The 12,434-nt window shown below is 40.6% G+C and overlaps 1 protein-coding gene across 2 annotated transcripts in view; it reads right to left on the reverse strand.

The window, feature by feature from the left end:
* LOC133618865 (storkhead-box protein 2-like) overlaps nucleotides 1-12,434 on the reverse strand; it is a 77,667-nt gene that overhangs the window by 41,271 nt on the left and 23,962 nt on the right. The window contains exon 1 of one of the 2 annotated variants that reach the window (XM_061979639.2): nucleotides 2,233-2,502. The exons of the other annotated variant lie outside the window; for it this stretch is intronic. The gene's annotated coding sequence lies outside the window, so the exon portion shown is untranslated. Of the gene's footprint in view, nucleotides 1-2,232; nucleotides 2,503-12,434 lie in introns of those variants that run through there. 2 annotated transcript variants of the gene reach the window in all.

Raw genomic sequence — 12,434 nt, forward strand, 5'->3', positions numbered from 1 at the left:
CGAGAGAAAGAAGGTGCGAATCTGGTAACAAATGGAGGAAGAATTAATTCCCCCAAAAAACAGCAGAGGGTCCATCCTCTGGTGGTGGTTTGGCTTCAAGTGGGAATATATCGAACAGACAACCGTAATTTGTCAAGTGTGGGGCAAAAGCGTTGCTATAAAAAGTAGCATTACTGCTGTAACAAACAGTTCAGGGTGTCCCAAGTTACCGGAGTGTGTTAGTAAGGAGGAGGAGTTTTGTCCCTCCAGAGTTGCCGTAGGGCTTTGACGTAAGGTGTGCGTGGTTGTGGAAGGAGGTGTGTGATGTTGACATTAAAGAAGCGGTGGCTACCGAACCTGCTCTAATGTCTCCCGTTTATTTTATTTTTTTTAGATAAGTACACTGTATTGGCAAACCCAGGACACTTGGCTACACTGCTAATATGTAGCATCATTTGAAAAGTCACCTGCTAGAGAATAAATAGTGCTCACTCCGCACGTCAACATCTCTGTTTGGTGCCACACGTCCACACCATCAAAATGCAGAGGCAAACATTTCCAGATCAACACCGTATGAAAAAATTATTGATTTTTTAGTTGTGATTTCCTTCTCTGCATGAAAGTTTAAAAGCAGCATATATTAATGCAGTATGAAGAAGAATGTTTTAATGTAGACAAATAGAATCATCATACTGCTGTGATTATATGCATCAAGTGTTCATTCAAGGCTAATGCAAAATATCGAGATATATATCGTGTATCGCGATATGGCCTTAAATTATTGCGATATTAAAAAAAGGCCATATCGCCCAGCCCTACACTGGACACATACTTTTGCAATGGATGTGCTACACCTCCGGGACGAGGCGTGCAATGGCACGACAAGCTTCATGTGTGAGCCTTGATCACGTTCCCCATTTACAAACATCCTCCGAACACTATTAGTAAATTATCATTGTGTGCAGACAAATATATTTTGTATAAAAATAGATGTGAGCTACTAAAACACACCAGCTGATTACGTGACGTCACACCAAGAAGCAGCGGCTGGAAGCAGCGATCGCTTTGTTGTAAGCAGATATGAATGATCTCTTCCTCTCTCAAAACTAGTTTTCTGCACACATATTTGAAGAACACATGATGAATACACTTGATATATCCTCCCAACAAACCTGCTGTACGCAGTTAGCCTCAGCAGGTACTAAACTCACCTTCCTTCCACGGAATACAGAAGGGTGTTTAATATCAGACAATTTGACTGCAAGGTTGATAGTTGAATCAGACTCCTCCTAATCGAATTGTCGAATGTTCAACTATTTGAAGTCAGCCCTACCAAGTTGGTAACTGTTGCACAAGGTGCTTAGCTATTTTCATTTTGTGTATAAGTCGCATTGAAACAACTTGTCATACGACCTCCCATGTAGCTGGCAAAGCTTTTTCATATTGGATGTTTTCTGCTGAGAATTCTCAACGATCCGTCAAACACCAGGGTCTACAACTGGACAATAAGAAGAACTATTTCTGAGAGTTACATTACAGATTGCTAGCTCCAATGGACATGCAACAGCTACATAATCAGCGCAGTAACCAAATACAGTTGGGTTCATTTAGTATTTTCCTAGATTTATACCAACAGTCTCATCCAGACATGCCGCTAAAATCACAGAGATGCCAGAGAAGACAGAGCCATTTTGGTAGAGCAGCTGTTAGCTTGCACCCTTTGCGCTCTCCATTTTTACTACAGTGCTACCCCCCTCCAAAAAAAAAACAGAGAGGAGGAGAAAGGCTTAATGAAATAAATAACCCCAGAACATAAAACACAAATAAAATATGTATTGGTATGAAAGGTGACGAGTAAAAAGGAAGGCGTACTGTATGTGTGGGAAAGTGGAACTAATAAGGAATGAGAAAGGTAGGAAGCATTGATCATCCATGTCTCCCTCACTGCAGTGGTAGTAAACAATCAGCCGGCCTCCTTTGTCCACACTACTAAACCACACCCCCTCCTTTTGTCATGCTCTCCCTCCTTCTCTTACCATTCATTTATATCATTATCCATCTTGCAATTTCTCCAGCTTTTGCAGCAACACCTATTGTGCATCTATTTTATGTGCTCACCCGTCCTCCTGTCACTCGTATTTTCCTGCCTCCGTCCTGCTCGCTCTGTATAGCTGCCATGCTAAGTAGCAGCTGCTAACATGCTAACATGCTAACTAACAATGAAAGAGTGCAACACACAGGCAAGATCCATACCTTGGTATTCCTGGTCCACCTTCTACACCAAAATTTGAATTCCCATTTTTTTTTCTTAATGTGGCTTCTGATGGTAGCACAGCTCTCTCACATACACACACACTGGATCATGCTGCTTTCTGACACACACTCACACACACACTCACACACACACACACACACTCACTCACTCTCTGCTCCTCACCCGCCCCGAGCAAACACACACACACACACACACAGACTTGTTACGTCCTTCACTGTTCTAACACACACACACACACACACACTTGCTTTGCTCGTCCCCTCCCCTCTTTTCCCACACGCACACACACACACACACACACACACACACACACACACACACACACACACACACACACACACACAAATGAGCATTCACTGGAGGGCTACCCACAATCCTTTGCGCCAACAAAGACAAGGGGGTGTGACCAATCACATACTGCCTCACTCTGCATCTGCGCCCCCCCCAAACCCCTCCCCTTCTCTCACAGTGTAATGCTCACTGACATACAAGCTTGTGGGCGGGCTGCTGAGAAGGTTGCCATGACAATTCATCCCAAGATGCTCTTTCTCGCCATCACTCATATGTTCTCACACACAGTCATACAGGCAGAGTCGGTATTTTCCCTTTTAAGAAGCATGTGCTCTGATGTGGTGTGTCACTGTGTGTATATCGGCACAAGCTCTGGGGAAGCCGTTGTTGCAGAACCGCAGCTGGATTTTGGTGTGACCCAGTTTGAACACTAAAACTGCCGCATGTAGGACACACACAAATGGGCTTTAAAAGGGATGCTTGTATAAATTGTGAATTTATCAATATGGTTTTATTAGAGGTATTGATGGTGGATCATGTGAGTGTATAATCATTAAGACGTACAGTTATAATGATTGTTGATCATTTTTAGTGGCTTTTTTACCGATATCCGATATTCCGATATTGTCCAACTCTTAATCACCGATTCCGATATCAACCGATACCCATATATACAGTCGTGGAATTAACACATCATTATGCCTAATTTTGTTGTGATGCCCCGCTGGATGCATTAAACAATGTAACAAGGTTTTCCAAAATAAATCAAGTCAAGTTATGGAAAAAAAATGCCAACATGGCACTGCCATATTTATTATTGAAGTCACAAAGTGCTTTTTTTTTTTTTTAACAAGCCTCAAAACAGCAGCTTGGAATTTGGGACATGCTCTTCCTGAGAGAGCATGAGGAGGTTGAGATGGGCGGGGTTGGGGGGCGGGGTTGAGGTGGGGAGAGTAGGGGGTAGCGGGGGGGGCGTATATTGTAGCGTCCCGGAAGAGTTAGTGCTGCAAGGGGTTCTGGGCATTTGTTCTGTTGTGTTTCTGTTGTGTTACGGTGCGGATGTTCTCCCGAAATGTGTTTGTCATTCTTGTTTGGTGTGGGTTCACAGTGTGGCGCATATTTGTAACAGTGTTAAAGTTGTTTATACGGCCACCCTCAGTGTGACCTGTATGGCTGTTGACCAAGTACGCCTTGCATTCACTTGTGTGTGTGAAAAGCCGTAGATATTATGTGATTTGGCCGGCACATACTGCAGTGGCTTTAAGGTTTAATGGCGCTCTGTACTTCTCCCTACGTCCGTCTACCACTCCGTACAGTGGCGTTTTAAAAAGTCATAAATTTTACTTTTGAAACCGATACCGATAATTTCCGATATTACATTTTAAAGCATTTGTTGGCTGATAATATCGGCAGTCCGATATTATCGGACATCTCTAATAATTTTTCTTTAAAGTAATTCATAATAATTACTCGCCGGATGGTAAATGCCTTTATAATCCGATTTTTCAGTACGGCTTACCAATTTTCCACAAGGTGTACATCAAACGTGACAGACATGAAGTGTGCCTCGCAACAAGCGTCTACTGTACTTGTAAACAAATTTGTTGCAACCCAGACTTTAGCTGGCAGGATTCTTGGTTAGTTATAGTTCCTAGAGGACCCAGAAGTAGAAGTATTTGGGCAGTGACAGTGTTAATTATTTTGTCTTAACACCACATTGGATTTGAAATTAAATACAAATTATTGACCTAAAACGAAAACCTAAATCATTTATTATGCTTATTATTATTATTACCATTGCCTTCATGGTTATGACTTTGTACTAACTGTCACGTTTTGTGTCGGGGTTTGTGTTGGTCGTGACCCCATGATGCAGCAAGGGCAGGCAAAGTGCCGATAAAAAGAATATATGATGACGAAACAAAAATAGTGCAGCAGGGGAGTGCATGGGGTAAATTAGGGAAAGCTATGCAGCATGGAGGTAAAAAAGCAAAAATCTAAAATTCTCCTGCTCAGTCCAGAAAAAAAGGCATAAGAAGCAACCTGATTGGCAACCAGGGACAGGTGATTTCACTAAATTGCACAAATTAATATTTATTCTTTAAAGAATAAAACAATCATAAAATTATGAAAATATTTATCTACTACTGATTAGGGATGTAACGATACCTGGTAATACTGTGAAACTTTGATTTATGAACTGAAGGGTTTAAAAAAAAAATTAATGCAAGTAGCATCTTTTGAGGTCTATTGCCAATCTCGGGGACATGAAAGTCGACCATCCTGTTGGTCCATGTCCACATTTGTTTACTACTAGGTGAGAGATTCATGAATTTTATTCAATAATTTTATTTTGGCAAGTTTGAGAAGAAGTAGAAGCAGTCGTTGGCTCAGTGTGTCAACAATAGCAGCGTTAGCTAACATTATCTCTCTTCTCTACTATCAATATGCCGCTAAAATAGTTTGTCTGCATTGGCGCTAATAACAAAATCACTCATATTTGGTTAAGTTTCAGGTCATGACATGTAAATGGAGCATGTTAGCGCTTTTTGGGTGTTTTTAGAGAGAGTATGAGCGCAACAGAGGACCCTCGATCTGTTGACTCAATTGTGTGCACCAGTCCGTGTCTCAAGGTGTTGCCTGGTTTGACCTGGATGTTGTGTTTGTTAAAAATCATTCTGAGTTTCTCAGATAGACCTGATACATATGGAATACATATCAGGTGTAAAACAAATCTGGTGTATGCTATCCAGTGTAATGATGAATGCACTGACTCATATATTGGGGAAACAAAACAACCACTAAGCTGACGCATGGCACAGTATAGACTGGCAAACTGTTCAGGCCAAGACTCAGCTGTCTACCTGCACCTCAGTAGGAGACAGTACTCCTTTGAGAACAAAAATGTACACATTCTGGACAGGGACGACGGATGGTACAAAAGAAGAATGAGGGAAGCATCTATGTCAAGGTTGAAAAACCATCCCTGAACAAAGGAGGTGGTCTGCGACACCACCTGTCCACATACAAAACTGTTCTTTCAACAATTCCTAAGACTCTGCAATGTAGCCTCCAACAAATAACAGGAGTTAGAAACATTCTGGTCACCTTCTGTGACCAGAATGCCAATTGTGCCAATTGTTTTACAACTGAATGGAATGTTTAGGCCGGGGATTCCGACTATTGTGGACTGGTAGTCGTCGATCCACAGCAATCGTTTTGTCACACAATACCTCAATGCTAACAAGGGGCAAATACACTTCAACGACGGTCGTTTGCTTTGACAGTTAAGATTGCTCGTTTCCTTTAAAACAGTTGTTTTTCTCACTACGATAGGACAAAACCATCCTTGCCCAGGCACGACCCTAACCAGATGGTTGCTCTGTGATCACGTCGAAGTATCCTTGAGCAAGATAGTGAACCCCCAGTTGCTCCTGATACAGCGTCATCAGTAGGTGAATGTGGTCGTAGTTTAAAAGTGATTTGAGTACCTTGAAGTAGGACTGCACTATTATGGCCAAAATAATAATTTCGAATATTTTTTATCAATATTGAAATAACGATTATTCACTATTATTCACGGCGTGGCAAAGTTGGTAGAGTGGCCGTGCCAGCAATCGGAGTGTTGCTGGTTACTGGGGTTCAATCCCCACCTTCTACCATCCTCGTCACGTCCGTTGTGTCCTTGGGCAAGACACTTCACCCTTGCTCCTGATGGCTGCTGGTTAGCGCCTTGCATGGCAGCTCCCGCCATCAGTGTGTGAATGTGTGAATGTGGAAATACTGTCAAAGCGCTTTGAGTACCTTGAAGGTAAAAAAGCGCTATACAAGTATAACCCATTCATCATTTATCATTATTTTATGAAAAACATTTTTATTGCACTTTCTATTTTAAACAAACTGTATGTGAACTTGGCTTTCATTTCAAAACTAAACTTAAAATAAAAATTAATAATATGTAATTAAATACAATTTACCAAAAAAAAGGGCTAACTACAAATAAATATGCCATTGCAGAGTGCGATCATAAAGTAAAAACAAGTGGAACAATTTTGATTATGCATAAAGGTAACATGTAAAGAGAAAACAGTGTAGGGCAAATTTAAGACTTTTTTAAAACCATAGTGAATATAATTTAGAACCATTTCATGTCGATCCTGATTGGTTCATTATTTTTTGCTATCTTGAAGGAGTTTGCATTGCCTTTGAGTCCTGAGCCTTGTGTGGAGCTCAGCGAACTACAAGGGTCTGGCAAGAGTCAGGTTACAAGTAGCCTACTTCAGTTCAATTTTGTAGTTCCGTTATAACTCCCTCAAAAATCTAAACAATTAAAGGAAGAATGAAGTGCATGTTGTAAATAAAAGTAACGTAAACAGATTTTTAAGACATTTCGAAATTGTATTTATGAGATATTAGGAAAAGTTTAGACATTTTAAGGCCTTAAGTCCAAATTGTTGGATTTAAGACTTTTTCAAGTACCTGTAGAGTGTAAGGATGTAACGGTAAACGGTAAAATGATAAACGCGAAGGGCTAACAGTTGTGGTGTGTTTGTCTCCATCTTTGGTGTGTTTGTCTCCATCTTTGGGTATGAATTGAATGTCACAGATGAACAACTTCCAGATTCATGGCTAAATCTTCCTATCATCCAGATGAGGGGCATGATTTATAATCCAGAAAAACTTTGACCAGCCGAGATGATGCAGGAGCAGTAGGACATCGCTGCCGGCTCACAGTAAAAGCAGCTGAGGTCTACTGAGCTGTCTGTATCATTGTGCCGCTTAAAAAATAGTGTGTCTGCGTTAGCGCTTATAATAACAACATTGCTAATATTTGGCTAATAATCAGGTCAAGATATGTATAAAGAGTATTGTTGGGGTTTTTTGGATGGTTATTTAGAGGGTTTTGTGGGCGAAATAGAGTGCCCCACTTGATTACATTGTTAGCGGACTTTTTATGTATTTATTTATTTACGACTTAGAAGACATAAAAAAAGAAGAACATTTGTGTTCATGTCTTATACTGTATAAGGATGGTGATTGATAGACAGCAGATTTCTGTCAAATTTTTGCATATTTACAATATGACTGATCTGATATGGTCCGAGTACAGAAGTGTTATTCCAGTGACGTCAATCTCCGGAAATAGCCGAAGGTATTCGTAATATTCAAAACGGCTGACTGAATTTCTGTGATGTTTAAACAGTGTTTTTACATACTTTGCGGATTGTAAATACGATTGGATATGGTTTAATTGACACAATGAACCATTTAAGCAAATATAGTCAACTTGTTTTTCACTCTTCTGGTACTTTAAGACTTGTAAGACCCCGTGGATACCCTGAACATGGAAACAAAACTTTTGAATGTTTCGGAGTTCATTCATAAGGCTCTGTAAATTGATAGGAGTTTTAAATCCGAAGGAAATGACTGTTCAGGCATGCGAAATACGAAGGGTCCCCTCCGGTGGCACAAACCCATGCGTAAGATCAGGTTTTCAATCCAGGTGTGTTATTTCGACTTTTCAAAAACCGAACAAGATCGGATTAAAGTATTTCCATGGGTTGTAGGATGTTTATTTCGAGGCTAACAATTTTAGAAATTGGACTCATTTTAGTGCATGAACACATACTGAATGATATGATGATGATGATGATGAGTTGCATGGGAGCCTCCACAATCAGCACTGAAAAGTGGACTGGACAAAAGGTACAATATAAAGCTTCCAAGCACTGTGTCCATAAATAATGTTCCTCATCTCTAAATATGTCCTTTCCCCAGGCCACCAGTCTCTCGAGGGCATATTCCATACTTATATCTCTTCCAAGATCCTGCATCCAACAGAGAGGTCTGGTCTGCATATATTACGTCTAACTGTAGGCTTTTGGGGACAGAACCTTCAATGCTATGGTTACTCTGGGTTGATCCCATCAAATTTCCGCAATGTGTCTACTCCAAACAACTTCATTTCGGTTGTAATAGACATACAATATTGAAATGCTAGTGAAGAGAAGACCATTGTATTTGTGTGTAGAAGCAGAGGGTGTAAAGTCAGAGCACAGTCTAGAGCCCTTCTGCTCTGTTTGTCTGCACACAATACACACGTTGTTATAGTCTTAAGTCATACATGCACAATGTTAGCTGTTTAGTACTTATTAGGCAGAATACCACAGTACTGACCTGTTGTTTCCCCAAGATTTACAGCTTTGCTTTTTATTGTTTGACTTTATTTTAAACCTATGGCCATAAAACGTTAACTTGCTAATTAAAAGTTGAATGCAAACAGCATTACAACCGCGAAACGCAGCATCACCTCTTTTAAATCAGGTGATTAAAGGGGAACATTATCACCAGACCTATGTAAGCGTCAATATATACCTTGATGTTGCAGAAAAAAGACCATATATTTTTTAACCCATTTCCGAACTCTAAATGGGTGAATTTTGGCGAATTAAACGCCTTTCTATTATTCGCTCTCGGAGCGATAAGCAATCCGCCATTTTCTCAAACACCGAGTCAAATCAGCTCTGTTGTTTTCTGTTTTTTCGACTGTTTTCCGTACCTTGGAGACATCATGCCTCGTCGGTGTGTTGTCGGAGGGTGTAACAACACGAACAGGGACAGATTCAAGTTGCACCAGTGGCCCAAAGATGCGAAAGTGGCAAGAAATTGGACGTTTGTTCCGCACACTTGACCGACAAAAACTATGCTACGACAGAGATGGCAAGAATGTGTGGATATCCTGCGACACTCAATGCAGATGCATTTCCAACGATAAAGTCAAAGAAATCTGCCGCCAGACCCCCATTGAATCTGCCGGAGTGTGTGAGCAATTCAGGGACAAAAGACCTCGGTAGCACGGCAAGCAATGGCGGCAGTTTGTTCCCGCAGACGAGCGAGCTAAACCCCCTGGATGTCTTGGTTCACACCGTCCCTTATGCCACCGAAGATGATCAAGAGAAGAATATAGACCCTAGCTTCCCTGGCCTGCTGACATCAACTCCAAAACTGGACGGATCAGCTTTCAGGAAAGATGGCGGATGAGGGTATGTCTACAGAATATATTAATTGATGAAAATTGGGCTGTCTGCACTCTCAAAGTGCATGTTGTTTCCAAATGTATTTCATATGCTGTAAACCTAGTTCATAGTTGTTAGTTTCCTTTAATGCCAAACAAACACATACCAATCGTTGGTTAGAAGGCGATCGCCGAATTTGTCCTGGCTTTCTCCCGTGTCGCTGGCTGTCGTGTCGTTTTCGTCGGTTTCGCTTGCATACGGTTCAAACCGATATGGCTCAATAGCTTCAGTTTCTTCTTCAATTTCGTTTTCGCTACCTGCCTCCACACAAGAACCATCCGTTTCAATACATGCGTAATCTGTTGAATCGCTTAAGCCGCTGAAATCAGAGTCCGAATCCGAGCTAATGTCGCTATAGCTTGCTGTTCTATGCGCCATGTTTGTTTGTGTTGGCATCACTATGTGACGTCACAGGAAAATGGACGGGTGTATATAACGATGGTTAAAATCAGGCACTTTGAAGCTTTTTTTAGGGATATTGCGTGATGGGTAAAATTTTGAAAAAAACTTCGAAAAAATAAAATAAGCCACTGGGAACTGATTTTTAATGGTTTTAACCCTTCTGAAATTGTGATAATGTTCCCCTTTAAGTAACTCACTGCAGAAGAAAGCAAACATAGCAACTCTAGACATAACACAAACTACCTGAAACCAAGGACGTCTTCAACTAAGGATTTTTATTGTCAAATCTATGGCAAAACTCTACAGGCCAAGACTCAGCTGTCTACCTGCACCTCAGGGAGAAACAGCACTCCTTTGAGAACAAAAACGATTCTGGACAGGGAGGACGGATGGTACATAAGAGGAATGAAGGAAGCCATCTATGTCAAGGTTGAAAAAACATCCCTGAACAGAGGAGGTGGTCTGCGACACCACCTGTCTCTTACATACAACACTGTCCTTTCAACCATTCCTAAAAGACTCTGAAATTTAGCCTATAACAGGAGTTATCAAATAGAAGGGGACCAGAATGCCATTTATGCCATTTGTTTACAACTGAATGGAATGTTAATGTGGGTGATTCCGACTATTTTGGACTAAAAAAAACAGTTGATTTTCTCACTACGATAGGGCAAAACCATCCATGCCCAGGCACACCCTCCTGGTTTTGAAGTATAGATATTTGCGGTTTTGGCACCAGCCGCTAGACTAGATCTGACCAATCTAAATCTATGAGCATGAACTGATGAAGCCTACTGGGGTATTGGCACCAGCCGCTAGACTAGATCTGACCAATCTAAGTCTAAGACTAGATCTGACCTATCTAAGTCTATGAATTGATGAAGCCTACTCGAATGAGAGACGAAACGTTCAAGTTCAAGTTCAAAGTACCAATGATTGTCACACGCACACTAGGTGTGGCGAAATTATTCTCTGCAATTGACCCATCACCCTTGATCACCCCCTGGGAGGTGAGGGGAACAGTGGGCAGCAGCGGTGGGCAGCAGCGGTGGGCAGCAGCGGTGGGCAGCAGCGGTGGGCAGCAGCGGTGGGCAGCAGCGGTGGGCAGCAGCGGTGGCCGCGCCCGGGAATAATCTTTGGTGATTTAACCCCCAATTCCCAGACAAACCAAACAGTCCAGTTGCGATTGATTGAATGCCCTGGGATTATGTTTGTTATCTTTATGAAGTCTGCAGTGAGAAATAATCAGTGATGTTAATGAAAAAAAAAAGTGAACGCTGTGATGTGTTTTTGAAATTAATGCGCCGCATATGCTTAGAATGATCAAAATACATAAATATTAAATAGTATTAATGTGCACATTACTATATTACTTATATACTTACAGCATGTATAAACAACCTTAATGGAGGCGTTTGGATGTTTTAAAGGGCTGTTATAGGCATCCATCCATCCATCCATTTTCTACCGCTTATTCCCTTTGGGGTCGCGGGGGGCGCTGGAGCCTATCTCAGCTACAATCGGGCGGAAGGCGGGGTACACCCTGGACAAGTCGCCACCTCATCGCAGGGCCAAGCTTTTATAGGCAGAATAGATTAACTACCATCGGCTCCACTGTAAGCTGACTTTTGATTACATTTATTTATTATTCAGAAAGCATAAAAAAACATATGTTTTCGTCTTTCATAAAGATTGTGAATGAAAGCAAAATTTGTAAAAAGTTCAGTTCCCCTTCAAAGTTTTTCTCCATTTAAAAAAAATATTTATCAATCTAAACTTGTATAAACACATTATTGTCTGAGTAACCAAGATATTTAATTGTGCACATTACTCAAAGCTTTATGACAACAGGAAGTGAATTTGCGTGATGTCAGATAAACCGGACGTGATGTACTGAACACACTTTTTTTTTTCTTTCTCATTAAAAAAACACTTGAACTTTTACAAATTAAAACAGAAGATGATAAACATGTTTAAATACTGAAAAAACAAAAAAGCCAGAACAATGTTGTTATATAGCATATTTCTTCTGCCATCAAAGTACAGTATGTTGTATGGCTATTTTTTTAATTGTATTTTTTATTTATTTAACATGGTTATAAGTGTGTATGAGTACCTGTTGAGCACGTGATAATAATGATAACTGTGACAATAACCGTGATATGAAATTCTCATATCGTTACATCCTTAAGTACAACAAAACTGGTGTATGAATGAGGTAGGTTTTCTGTGGTCGAACAAAAAAACAGAAATTAAACAGTTCTAAAAGTTATAAATTAAATATTTGATTAAGGTAAAAAAAAAAAGGTGCAAGCAAGCAAAAGTGTTTTTACTTCCAAAAATAATAAGCGTAAGGCGGATAAAGTAGGAAAATTGTGACAGGCACAATAACATTGTAATTCCATATGTAT

This window comes from Nerophis lumbriciformis, linkage group LG19 (assembly GCF_033978685.3).
Source record: "Nerophis lumbriciformis linkage group LG19, RoL_Nlum_v2.1, whole genome shotgun sequence".
In the NCBI taxonomy this organism is placed as follows: Eukaryota; Metazoa; Chordata; class Actinopteri; order Syngnathiformes; family Syngnathidae; genus Nerophis; species Nerophis lumbriciformis.